Source organism: Macaca fascicularis, chromosome 11 (assembly GCF_037993035.2).
Source record: "Macaca fascicularis isolate 582-1 chromosome 11, T2T-MFA8v1.1".
Taxonomy (NCBI): Eukaryota; Metazoa; Chordata; class Mammalia; order Primates; family Cercopithecidae; genus Macaca; species Macaca fascicularis.
Genome location: NC_088385.1, coordinates 113,791,871 through 113,804,344, shown reverse-complemented (window position 1 = coordinate 113,804,344; position 12,474 = coordinate 113,791,871). Strand labels below are relative to the sequence as shown.

At 44.8% G+C, this 12,474-nt stretch overlaps 1 pseudogene; it reads left to right on the top strand.

Moving 5' to 3' along the window:
* Positions 1–3,782: 3,782 nt before the first annotated feature.
* On the top strand, positions 3,783–4,934 carry LOC102129067 (elongation factor 1-beta-like; annotated as a pseudogene).
* The last annotated feature ends 7,540 nt before the right edge of the window (positions 4,935–12,474 follow it).

The following is a 12,474-nucleotide window of genomic DNA, read 5'->3' as shown; positions in this document are numbered from 1 at the left end:
ATGAGGTTTTGGGAAGTGATTCAATCACAATACCCCACCCTCATGAATGGGACTCGTGCCCTTATAAAAGTGGCTTGAGGGAGGTCATTTGTCCCTCCCGCCACGTAAGGACTCAGCAAGAGAGTGCCATGTTTTAATCAGAGAGCAAGCCCTCACCACACACTGAGTTTGCTGGCTCCTTGATCTTGAACTTCCCAGCCTCCAAAACTGTGTGCAATACATTTCTATTGTTTATAAAATACCCAGCCTAAGGTATTCTGTTATGGTAACCCAAATGGACCAAGATACATCTTTGTATAAACAAGGATTTTGTTACATTTTCCATAGAGAAAATAGAAAGATAATCAGCCTCTCTCTTCTAGTGTGGTTGATCATAAATTTGTTTTTATATGGAGGCTGGGTGCAGTGGCTCATGCCTGTAATCCCAGCATTTTGGGAGGCCAAGGCGGGTGGATCACCTGAGGTCAGGAGTTCAAGACCAGCCTGGCCAACATGGCGAAACCCCGTCTCTACTAAAAATACAAAAATTAGCCGGGTGTGGTGGCGGATGCCTGTAATCTCAGCTACTTAGGAGGCTGAGACAGGAGAATCACTTGAACCTGGGAGGCAGCGGCTGCAGTGAGCCAACATGACACCACTGCACTCCAACCTAAGCGACAGAGACTGGGTCTCAAATAATAATAATAATACATAAAAATAAAAACATAATTTGTTTTTATATGGAGAGTTTGGAATTCTTTGTTTCAACTCCGTAACAAATGTCACATATAAGCGATATAAGTTTTTTTTAGGATGGTTGTCAAATTTGAGGAAATATCAAGCTCCTGTCGTGAATGAACTGTAATCTTCCAGGGCAGTGAAAGTTTTCTCGCCCAGTGAATGCCTAATGCACAGTGACTCATTGAATTGGTAACACCCATAACCAGTATGTCCCCGTAACGTGGGTCAGGCATTTGATATTATCTTCAGAGTTGTTAGTATTCGTTAGCAAATCAGTAAGCAAGTTTAAATCTATTCCGAGTGGGTCCCTGTAATTCACTCTTATCATTAGATTATCAAGCAATCCAAAAGCCTGACCATTGTTGTTATTTAAAATGTGTCTCTTATTCTCAATTCATTATGTTTTAGTGTTATCTGAAATTGATTTTGTTATGCTTCTCAGTGTCAGAATAATTTTCTTTGGTTTTATTGCTCATCTTTGTTTCTTTTTGTTTCATGTACCATTTTTTTACTATGTTAATTTTTCTAGAGGATTTCAAAAATATATTTAAAGATGCAAAAATAAAAGATACCCTTCATGTGTATCCGCATCAGGAGGCTGCAAATTTCTCACCAGTTTTACTAAAAAGTCCCCAAAACATCTTTCCAAAGTGTGATTAAAACGGAGCATTTCCAACTCAATCTCCCCTTAGCAAGACCCCAAAATGCCCTGAGCCAGGACATTGCCACTGATGGAAGAGAAATTCGATAAAGGGAAGTTAGAATGAAAAGAAACAGTGATCTTAATAGATGGCCACTAAAATGTCTTAATTTTTCAAACTTTACAAAAATATATGATCATGTCAACCTTTTGCCAGGGTCTCTCCCAGGGCTTAAAAGGTCCCGCAAGCTTAATCATTGAGTTAGGCACTGAACTGTGACCTGAGAATTCTTAGAGATTCATTTGTACTATGTACGAAGTTACTAACTTCTATTGCTGTTATGAAAATTAAGCAGACCTGGTTTTTCCCTTCAAGTACCTTTCAGGGAACACGAGGTATACATAGAAAGTATTTAAAAATAGCTTATTGGCAACTATCTTCTGTTATATATGTATATTTATAAAAAACTACTAGGAGGTAATTTTAGAGTCATACGCAGTTGTAAGAAATAAAACAAATGAAACCCCGTGCATGGTTATATTACATTATCACCATCAGGAAATTAACATCGATACAACCCGCCAAATTTATACAGGTGTCACCAGTTTTACATACACTTGTGAGTGTATATTTTTGTGCAATTTTATCACATATCCATGAGTTGCTTTATTAAAGTATCTTTTAATGCTTAATTAAAAAAAACCCTTCAGAATAATAAGCGTTTGGAATATAACTGAATACAGATGCGTATAATCTTGCATTTAAGATTTGGATTTTATTCTGAAGGCGGGAAAGAGCCACTACAATGGTTAGAATGGACATTTTCTGAAAGCTGAATGTGGACATGGTGGAGGATGGTCTGGCTGGAGCAGGCTACCCATCGGACGGGTGCTGTTCACCTCGAGGGTCTTAGACTCTCAGGGTTGCTCTGGGTAGAGTGCTGGGGGGACACTCCTTGCCCAGCAGCCCCTCACTCAGACCCCTCCTACTCCCCGGGCCCCGCCCATCCCCGCGCCGGGGCCCAGCTGCTCCTCGCTAGGGCCCCGCCCTCCCCAGTTCCCTGAACACAAACCTCGCTGAACTTTTCCTGAGCGCGGAGCCCTGAGAACCCAGCGGTGAACAAAACGCTGACAGCCCAGTCAGGGAGACAGACAGTAAACACATGCCCCCAAATATATAATCATGTAATTACAGGCTGTGGGAAGTGTTGTGAAAGGAAAACACACCGGACGATGTGGGTCTCCAGGGGTCCAGGGCGGACTTCCCCTGGGGAAGCTTCCCAGGCACATCTGGACCCGAGTCCTGGCGCTGCCACTCGCGAGGCGGGTGTCCTGAGCAGGCTGGGTGGTCCAGTTGGACCATGGGCTCTCGGATCCAAGTGGCTCGACTGTCGAGCCTGGTGTAAACTGGCACTTCCAAAGCGTAGTCTAGAAAGGTTAGAGCTTTAGCAGCTTCTTGGAATGCGTATTTATTTTTGTTTATACTGCTCTATTCTATGTCCACTCCTTGGAGGAATTTTTTTGATCTCTTGCAGAAGCTAGACTGGATTAGAATCCCGTCCGTGTGATCCAAAAGTGCCCTGTGCCTTATTACAAAGCTCAGCTTGCAAGGTCTTGGGATTTCCTGTGGGCCTTTCTCAGCAGCTCCAGGCCCCTTGGATCCCGTTCGTCCTCTCTCTCTCTCTCTCAGACTCAACAGCACTGTCATCGTCGGCATCATAACTAACTCCTATGCAGTGTTTTTAGGGTGCTGGGCATTGAGATAAGCTCTACGTTATTCATTCATTTTAATCCTCATACTGTGGCTCCTGGCAGGCACTTTATAAAACGTGTTGGTTAATAAATTAGACACAACGGAAGGAAAAAAAAATCACTGATTTTGTTTTCTAGGCACTTTTAGCTTCACAGAGGAGGTGACTTTGAGATGAATTTTGAAAGCGGAGTTCACCAAGCAGAGACGTTGGGATTCATCACTGGAGAGGAGCTGGGGCAGGTATAACAGGTGCATCAGATGTTCCAGGAATGGTGCTTAGGGAAGTGTGGCTGGATGTTAGGTACAGGCGTGAGGAAATATTGAAACAACACCAACCTGGATATATATAGCTTAAGCTCTACAGATGGTTATCTTAATTTTGTGAATAAATGCAACATACTTTATGGGGATTTCCAGAAACACTTTGGGGATTGTTGGAACTCAGGTCCTGCTGTAGCAAGTGGGAGCAACAGTCAGTCAAAGACGGGTTCTGGGTCTACAGATAAAACAAGGTTACTTATTTTTCTGCTGAGGAGCGGAAGCTTGGGTGATAAAATGTTAGAGGAATAAAAAAAAGAATGTAGCTTCTTCCTCTCTCAGCACAGGGCGCGCACAACTTGCGCTCTGTCTTTCTGCTGCTCCCAGCTCTTGGATACAGTGGACGACGCCATGGGGTTCGGAGACCTGAAAAGCCCTGCTAGCCTCCAGGTGCTCAACGACTACCTGGCAGACAAGAGCTACATCAAGGGGTATGTGCCATCACAAGCACATGTGGCAGTATTTGAAGCAGCGTCCAGCCCACCGCCTGCTGACTTGTGTCATGCCCTACATTGTTATAATCAGATCAAGTCTTATGACAAGGAAAAGGCCAGACTGCCAGGAGTGAGGAAAGCTGTGGGCAGGTATGGTCCTGCTAATGTGGAAGACACTACAGGAAGTGGAGCTACAGATAGTAAAGATGATGATGAAATTGATCTCCTTGGATCTGATGAGGAGGAAAGTGAAGAAGCAAAGAGGCTAAGGTAAGAACGCCTTGTACAATATGATCAAAGAAAGCCAAAAAAACCTGCACTTAAGGCTAGGCATGGTGGCTCATGCCTGTAATCCCAGCACTTTGGGAGGCCAAGGCGGGTGGGTCATTTGAGGTCAGTAGTTCGAGACCAGCCTGACCAACATGGTGAAACCCCACTCTCTACTAAAAACACAAAAATTAGCCAGGCGTGGTGGTGGGTACCTGTAATCCCAGCTACTCAGGAGGCTGAGGCAGGAGAACTGCTTGAACCCAGAAGGCAGAGGTTGCAGTGAGCCGAGATCATGCCACTGCACACCAGCCTGGGCAACAGAGTGAGTCTCCATCTCCAAACAAAACAAAACAAAACAAAACAAAAAAAAAAAAAAAAAAAAAAAAACCACAGTAAAATAAGATCAATAGAAGAAAAAATACATGATAAGTGCAAAAATTAGAGAGGATCATCAAACCTAAAAGAAAAAAAAAAAACTCTGCACTTGTTGCCAAGTCCTCCATCTTACTAGATGTGAACCCTTGGGATGATGAGACAGATACGGCGAAATTAAAGGAGAGCATCAGAAGCATTCAAGCAGATGGCTTAGTCTGGGGCTCTTCTAAACTAGTTCCAGTGGGGATACAGATTTAAGAAGCCTCAAATACAGTATGTGGTTGAAGATGATAAAGTTGGAACAGATGTGCTGGAGGAGGTGGTTGAAGATGATAAAGTTGGAACAGATGTGCTGGAGGAGCAGATCGCTGCTTTTGAGGATTATGCATAGCCCATGGATGTGGCTCCTTTCAACAAGATCTAAAATCTATCCTGGATCATTGCACTTAAATAAAAGCTTGAAAGATTGAAAAAAATGTAGAGTTAGAGAAGCTGGAAATCTAATCTAGTTTTAGTCACTTATGCTGATTGGGTGACTTTGGGCAAATTTATTGAAGTCTCTGTAAAATGGGGATAATGCTAAAATCTACCTCATAAGGCCATGTATTTAACAAGACGGCAGAGCAATTGAGTGTTTTAAAAACACCCTACATATTTGTTTGTTGTTTTAATCCCAACAGTATAGTCAGTCTTGTCTAATTCTTGCTAATATGTGGTAACCATTCTGTAACCTATGTTTCTTAAGTGACACCAACTTTAAATGCAGTCTTCATAACAGTTTTGGAACATTACACTCTAGATTTGTTCCCACCACCTGTGTGAGAACCCCCCCCCCCCATTTCTCTCCAATTCCTCTGATTCATGGCCTTCCCTGAGACCTAGAGCCTTGCTTCTCAAGGTGTGGTCTGCAGATCAGCATCACTGCCTTCACCTGTGATTGGTTAGAAGCGCAGACTCTTGGCCGGGTGCGGTGGCTCACGCCTGTAATCCCAGCATTTTGGGAGTTTGAGGCAGGCGGATCACCTGAGATTGGGGGTTCAAGATCAGCCTGGCCAACATGGAGAAACCCCATCTCTACTAAAATACAAAATTAGCCGGGCATGGTGGCACATGCCTGTAATCCCAGCTACTCAGGAAGGCTGAGGCAGGAGAATCACTTGAACCCGGGAGGTGGAGGTTGCGGTGAGCCAAGATCGCGCCATTGTACTCCAGCCTGGGCAACAAAGAGCGAAACTCCATCTCAAGAATAATAACAATAATAATAACAGATAGTATTTATTGATTGCTTACCATGAGCCTGGTGTTATGCTAAGCACTTAATATACATTGTCTCATTTTGGGGGCACATTTCTTTTTTTTTTAATTTTAGCCATTCCAACAGGTACATAGTCAGAGTCATGTATTTCTCAAACCTCTTTAGTGGATGCCATTGGTTCAGTGGTCACTATTGGTTGCCTACCCAAAATTTGTGTCTACAACTTTCTTTCCAGCAGATTCCTATTTTCTCACGTCTCCACTCCTCACCATGGGCTTTGGGGAGAGCTGACCTGAGCCCTGATTCCGTGTAAAGGCTTTTATTAACTAAGGGTAATCCCACTCCCCTTGATAATTGGTTCAGGAACGGGCAGCTGACCCAATTCTGTCCAAAGAGTCTTCAGGTGGTCTGTTGGGAAGGTTTCTTACTCTTAAGAGGGAGTTGCAGGGAAAGGTGATCTTCTTGGCTGTTGTCATGCCTGGATGTTATGCTTGGAACTTCTGCCATTTGGCTACTAGTTTCAGGGTGAAGTTCTCTTTGGAGTGAAGGAGCAGAGCGATGCTTCCTTACCAGCGTGGAGCCGCTAGACCAACCCTCTGGGCTTCCAGGTGTTGTGAGATTCGCTTGTTATATAAGCTAGACTGAGTGAGGTTTCTGCTCCTTGCTTTTTTGTTTTTGTTTTTGTTTTTGTTTTTTTGAGGTGGAGTCTCACTCTGTCACCCAGGCTGGAGTGCAGTGACAAGATCTCAGCTCACTGTAACCTCCGCCTCCTGGGTCCAAGGGATTCTCCTTCCTCAGCCTCCCGAGCAGCTGGGACTACAGGTGCCCACCACCATGCCCGGCTAATTTTTGTATTTTTAGTAGAGACGGGGTTTCACCATGTTGGCCAGGATGGTCTCAATCTCTTGACCTCATGATCCACCTGCCTCAGCCTCCCAAAATGCTGGGATTACAGGCATGAGCCACCGCACCGGCCTCTCCTTGCTTTCTAACAGATATAATTTGCTCTAGATTTGGCACCCAGCAACCTCTGTGGGACGTGCTGGTCCCCAGAAGACACAGCTACTTCTTCCTGGAGGCTTTCCCTATGGGGTTCTCACAAAGGAAAGCTTCTCTCTCCATTCACCAAGGCTAATGGAATGGAAAAGGAAGGAAGGGGTTCTCCTGGAGGTAAGCACTGCCTCTTCTATTTGTTATCTGTGTGACCCTCGGCAAGCACTTTCTCTCCTTGAGACTTCGTTTTCTTATGTGCAGATTGTGGGGCCAAGGATCCCAACTTGCTTCCCAGGGTGTTGGTGAGATTCCAGGGAGACGCTGGGAGGGCAAGTTTTCATCACCAATCAAGGGCCTGCAAATCCAGGGCTGACACTGCTCGTGGATGCGCTTACCTCACAAAGTTGGTCAATGCCAGAGTTGGGGCTGGATCTAAGTCTCCTGACCCCCAGAGCAATGTTTTTTTCTATCATAACCTGACTCAGCCTCTGCCCTAAGGGGTCATCTATTTTCTATCTTTTTCTTCCTCAAATGCAAGGCATGAGCATGCCCTGAAGTATAACTGTGTCAGAGTTTCTGGGGCATTTCTTTCAAATCGACCATTTCTACCCCCAACTTGGCGGGTCTCATCAGGGCCCAGCTTGGCCGAGCCTGGCGTTGTAATGCATTGGCTGGGATGGGCCTTTGTTGCCTCTTTGGGCTGCAGCCCCCCTCCCACCCCCACCCCTGTCGGCTATAGCCACTTTTGCTCATTTCTCTTGGGAGCTGCCTAGCTGCAGAGAAAGGCCTTTGGAACCCTTCTCTTTTCAGCCATCCTTTATTGAATTTCACCTCCATTTTTTTTCCTTTCCAAATAGGAACATCATTTATCCAGGACTTTAAGTTGCAGAGGTCTTCAAGAGCTTTCTCTTTCCCAGCTGCATTTGTTGACACACAGTCAATCTGTTTCTTGCCTCCATCCCCTTCCCCCCGCCTCACCCCCCACGCAGGCCATAAAGTGCCTACAGCTGTGCCCTTTATTGCCCTTCCCTTTCTATGCCCACGAGGGGGACGAGCTGAAATATAGCACAGCCATTACTGCTAACAAAAAGGGACAATTTTAAAGCATTTCTGCTTTTCATAAGGGAAGCTGATGGCACAAAAAGAAAATACATCATTTTATTGTAAATGTTTTTAAAATATGGGTCACTTGGCCATAAGCAGCCTCCAAAGTCGGACAAGTTTAAAGCGAAAGCAGTCACATAGATAGCAGTTTTTTCCCCTTGCCTTTTAAATTACGCTAATTGACACCAAGAAAAACAGGGAGGCGGTAGCTCCTACCAACCCACACACTCCGTCTCCAACTCCCTCCTCTCTCTACAGTGAAGAGCATGGGAAATGTTTGCCAGGCCAAGAATGGTGCCCCCATACTAAGAAGCCCTTTTTACTTCTGTTTCAGCAAGTATTAAGACTAAGAGGCTGTGGTCCGGTCTTTCAGGATGGGATGGTTTTCCCAACCCTGGTGGGAAGGAAACTCTCATGTTTGCTGAAAAAATTCCAAAGGAGGAAGGCTGCCTGACAGCTCCCTGGTGTGTGTCTGGGCTGGCTGGGTCTGGCCAGGAGCGGAGGGTCTGGGTGGAACAGATATGCTGGTAGGGTAGGCAAGGGAAGTGGTTGCTCTTCCAAAGGGGACACTGTGTCAGTGATTTTGAAGATAAATGGATGTGATGGTTGTTGGGACTATGGTGAGAGATTAGAGGTAGCAGAAAGAAACATGCCATATTCAGATTGGTCAAAGGGTGTGCCCTTGCCACCCACTCCTCTGCAGCCCCCACCCCTGTGTTACCGCCTCTTATAGTGTGAACCAGGCTCCGCCTCTGGGAAAGGAAGTAGGGCTTGAGAACAGGATTTGAGCCACAGGAAATAGGACCAAGTTTCTAACGCAACTGGAATGAGGCGGGCTGGATTATCCACTCCTGAGAACCAGCTGTCTACATGATACAAAGGATTGAGACGTGGAATCCAAAGAGCTGGACTCAAGTCCTGGCTTTCCAGTGCTCTAGCTCCGTGAACACAACCTCTCCGAGCCACAGGACCCCAGTCTGAAATGAGGATGACAGTGGAGAAACTTCCACCACACAACACTGCTGTGGGCAGTCAATGAGCTTATGTGCGGGATGTGAATCTGGCAGGTGTTCAATGGTCAAGGAAAATATTTGATGAAACTGATTCTGAACCAGGAGGTGGGGCCCCAGGATATGCTATCTGGGCTATATGGATGGCTAGACAGATTTCCAAGACATTCAGATTCAAAACTAGAAATGGTATCAAGGGATGCTTAGAAAGTGTCCCTAGATGGAGATGCATGAAGAAGAGGCATATTGGATCAGGGTGCTGAGTCCTTTGGTAGGTAGAGGGCATGGCTTAGAATCTGCCAATCTGCTTTTGATTCCAAATCTACTGCTATGTAGTTAAGTGACCTAAGCTTCTCAGCCACCACTTCCCATCAGTACATTAGGAATAAAACCAGTGGGATGACATAAGGTTGTTGTGAGGACTAAAATGAAATTAATCATACAACGCTCTTAGTGCATCAACTGTCAGAGTAACTGACTGCATTTTGTTATTCTTATTATTCCTGAGAACTTGCAGGTGAGAAATGGAGACTGGTTGATGATGGCTTCTGTCCCTTCCCCTCCTTTCTCCTTCCCTCCCCTCCCTTCCCCTCCCCTCCTCTTCCTGCCCTCACCTTCCCTCACCTACCTTCCTCTTCCTCCCCTCCCCTCTTCTTCTTCCCCTCCCCTCCTCTTCCTGCCCTCACCTTCCCTCCCCTCCCTCCCCTCCCTCCCCTCCCTCCCCTCCCCTTCCCTCCCTTCCCTTCCCTCCCTTCCCTTCCCTCCCTTCCCTCTCCTCCCTTCCTTCCCTTCTCGCCAGCCTGCCAAATCAAAGAGAGTAGTTGTTTAGCACAGGTTTCTTAAGAATTGACTGTAAATCATCTCTGAAGACAGTGTGATCTAGTAACTAAAAACATAATTTGAGGGTCATACAGATGACTATGAAATCCCTGTTCTGCCAACTCTAGCTCGCTTACTTTGAACAAGTGATTTTATCTCTATGCACCTCAATTTCTCATCAGTTACAAGGTCCTTACCTATCCATGGAAGTATTGAGATAATGCATGTAATAATTACATACCTCTTCTTTCCTGAGAGTCTATCTCCTGCTTTGCACTGGAGAAAGCAACACTTTTTACACTTTAAAAAAAGTGTAAGGTGTAACAGGCTGCAGATGTAGCAGGGGTAATGAAAAGGAAGGCTGGACTTTACAAATAAAATATAAATGAGGATCTCTAAGATCTAACTCTGAAAGAAGATTCTCCAGAGGATGGAGCTGCTAATATAGTACTGAGGCCTCTGTTCTCCTGAGTTCTACCTTCAGCATGCTCTCACAGTTCAGTTCCTACTGTTATGGCTTTGTTTGATGATGATGATGAAGATGATGATAATGATGATGGTTATGATGATAGCAAGCATTTTTGTGCAAGCTTAGAAAAAACTCCAGGCCGTTTTGTACCAGTTAGAAAAAACTCCCCTTCCACAGCTCTCCTAAACATGGTTAAGACTGGTGAGAACTTAAAAAAAAAAAAAAATCTTATTAAAAAATAAGGGATTAGGAGGCTGAGGCAGGAGGATTGCTTGAGCACAGGAGTTCGAGACCAGCCTGGGCAACACAGGGAGGCCTTGTTTCTACAAACAAAATTAAAAAATAAAAAATAAAAAACAAAGGAAAGCAAAGTGGAAACACAGGAAGCGTAAGAAGCCTGAAACTCTGGCTTCAGTTTTCTGACCCTCCTGGAGCTGGAGTGCTCCCAGGTACTGTCCAATTTCTCACAATGTTTGTGATATTTATGCTCTGTGTCTAGCTCAGCATGGTATCGGTTTTTCTGAGACTCAAGTATACGGTCAGGCAGCCCTTAACAAGAGGAAAGCGTTCTAAGAAGCTTATCATTAGGTGATTTCGTCATTGTACGAACATCACAGAGTGGACTCACACAAACCTGGATGGTCTAGCCTGCTATACACCTAGGCTAGATGGCATAGCCTGTTCCTCCTAGGACACAAACCTGTACAGCATGTGACTGTACTGAATACTGTAGGCAATTGTAACACAACGGGAGAGATTTGTGTATCTAAACACGGCTAAGCATAGAAAAGGCACAAAGTACAGTATAAAAGATAAAAGATGGTCCACCTGTACAGGGCACTTCCTATGGATTGAGCAGGACTGGAAGTTGCTGTGGGTGAGTCAGTGAGTGAGTGGTGAGTGAATGGAAGGCGTTGGACAGCACTGCACACTCCTGTAAGCTTTGTAAACACTGTACGCTTAGGCTATACTAAATTCATTAAAAAATGTTTTCTTTTTTCAAGAATAAATTAACCTTAGCTTACTGTAACTTACTTTATAAAAAATGTTTAACTTTGTGACTCTTGTAATAACACTTAGCTTAAAGCACAAATAACGTTGTACAGCTGTACAAACATATTTTCCTTTATGTTCTTATTCTATAAGCTTTTTCCTATTTTTAAATTTTTTTTTTCTTTTTTTTTTTTACTTTTAAAAACTTTTTTTGTGGCTGGGCACAGTGGCTCACGCCTGTAATCCTAGCACTTTGGGAGGCCGAGGCAGACAGATCACGAGGTCAGGAGTTCAAGACCAACCTGGCCAATATGGTGAAACTCCGTCTCTACTAAAAATACAAAAATTAGCTGGGCATGGTGGTGTGCACCTGCAGTGCCAGCTGCTCAGGAGGCTGAGGCAGGAGAATCACTTGAACCTGGGAGGTGGAGGTTGCAGTGAGCCGAGATTGTGCCACTGTACTCCAGCCTGGCAACATAGTGAGACCCTGTCTCCACAAAATATTTTTTAAAAATTAGCCAGGCATGGTGGCACACACCCGTGGTCCCAGCTATCCAGCAGGCTGAGGTGGGAGGTCTTGAACTATATTGGCCTTGAACTCCTGGCCTCAAGCAATCCTCCTTCCTTGGCCTCTCAAAGTATTGGGATTACAGGTGTGAGACACTGCACCCAGCCTTCTGTACATAATTAAGTGTGATACTTGCATAGGCCTGGCAGCACAGTAGGTTTGTTTACACCAGCAGCATCACAAGCACGTGAGTAATGCATTGTGCCACGATGATACGATGGCTGTAATGTCCCTAGGCTGCAGGAATTTTTCAGCTCCATTATAATCTCATAGGGCCATGGGCATATGTGCTGCCTGTTGTTAACTGAAATGTCATTATGTGGTTCATGACTGCACTTTAAAATAAATGAACCACTACCCAGTGTACAGCTTATCAGTTAATTCTATTTTATTTAATTGCCTTCTTCAGCTCTAGGTTTATTTATTTTTAGGTCTTGCTTATTTGCTCTGCTCCTTTCTTAGAGCTGAAGTCTATGATAATTAATCATGGTTTCGTAGACGTTTTCTTTGGCTCCCTGTTTTTTGGTTTGTGTTGGCCTCTGTTTTTCATGCGAGAGGATTTCCTCAAAGGTCTAGACTCTGTGGACTGTCCCTCCACATGGACAAGTGAGACACGGAAAACCTGATTGGGAGCTCTGGGTGAGCTGATGGTGTCTTCTCCAAGGCCTGCGTGATGTGGACTCATTCTGTCTCTCTGACCTCATCTCCTGTCTCCTTCTTCCTTTCTTCTTTTGTCCCAGCTGCACTGGCCAC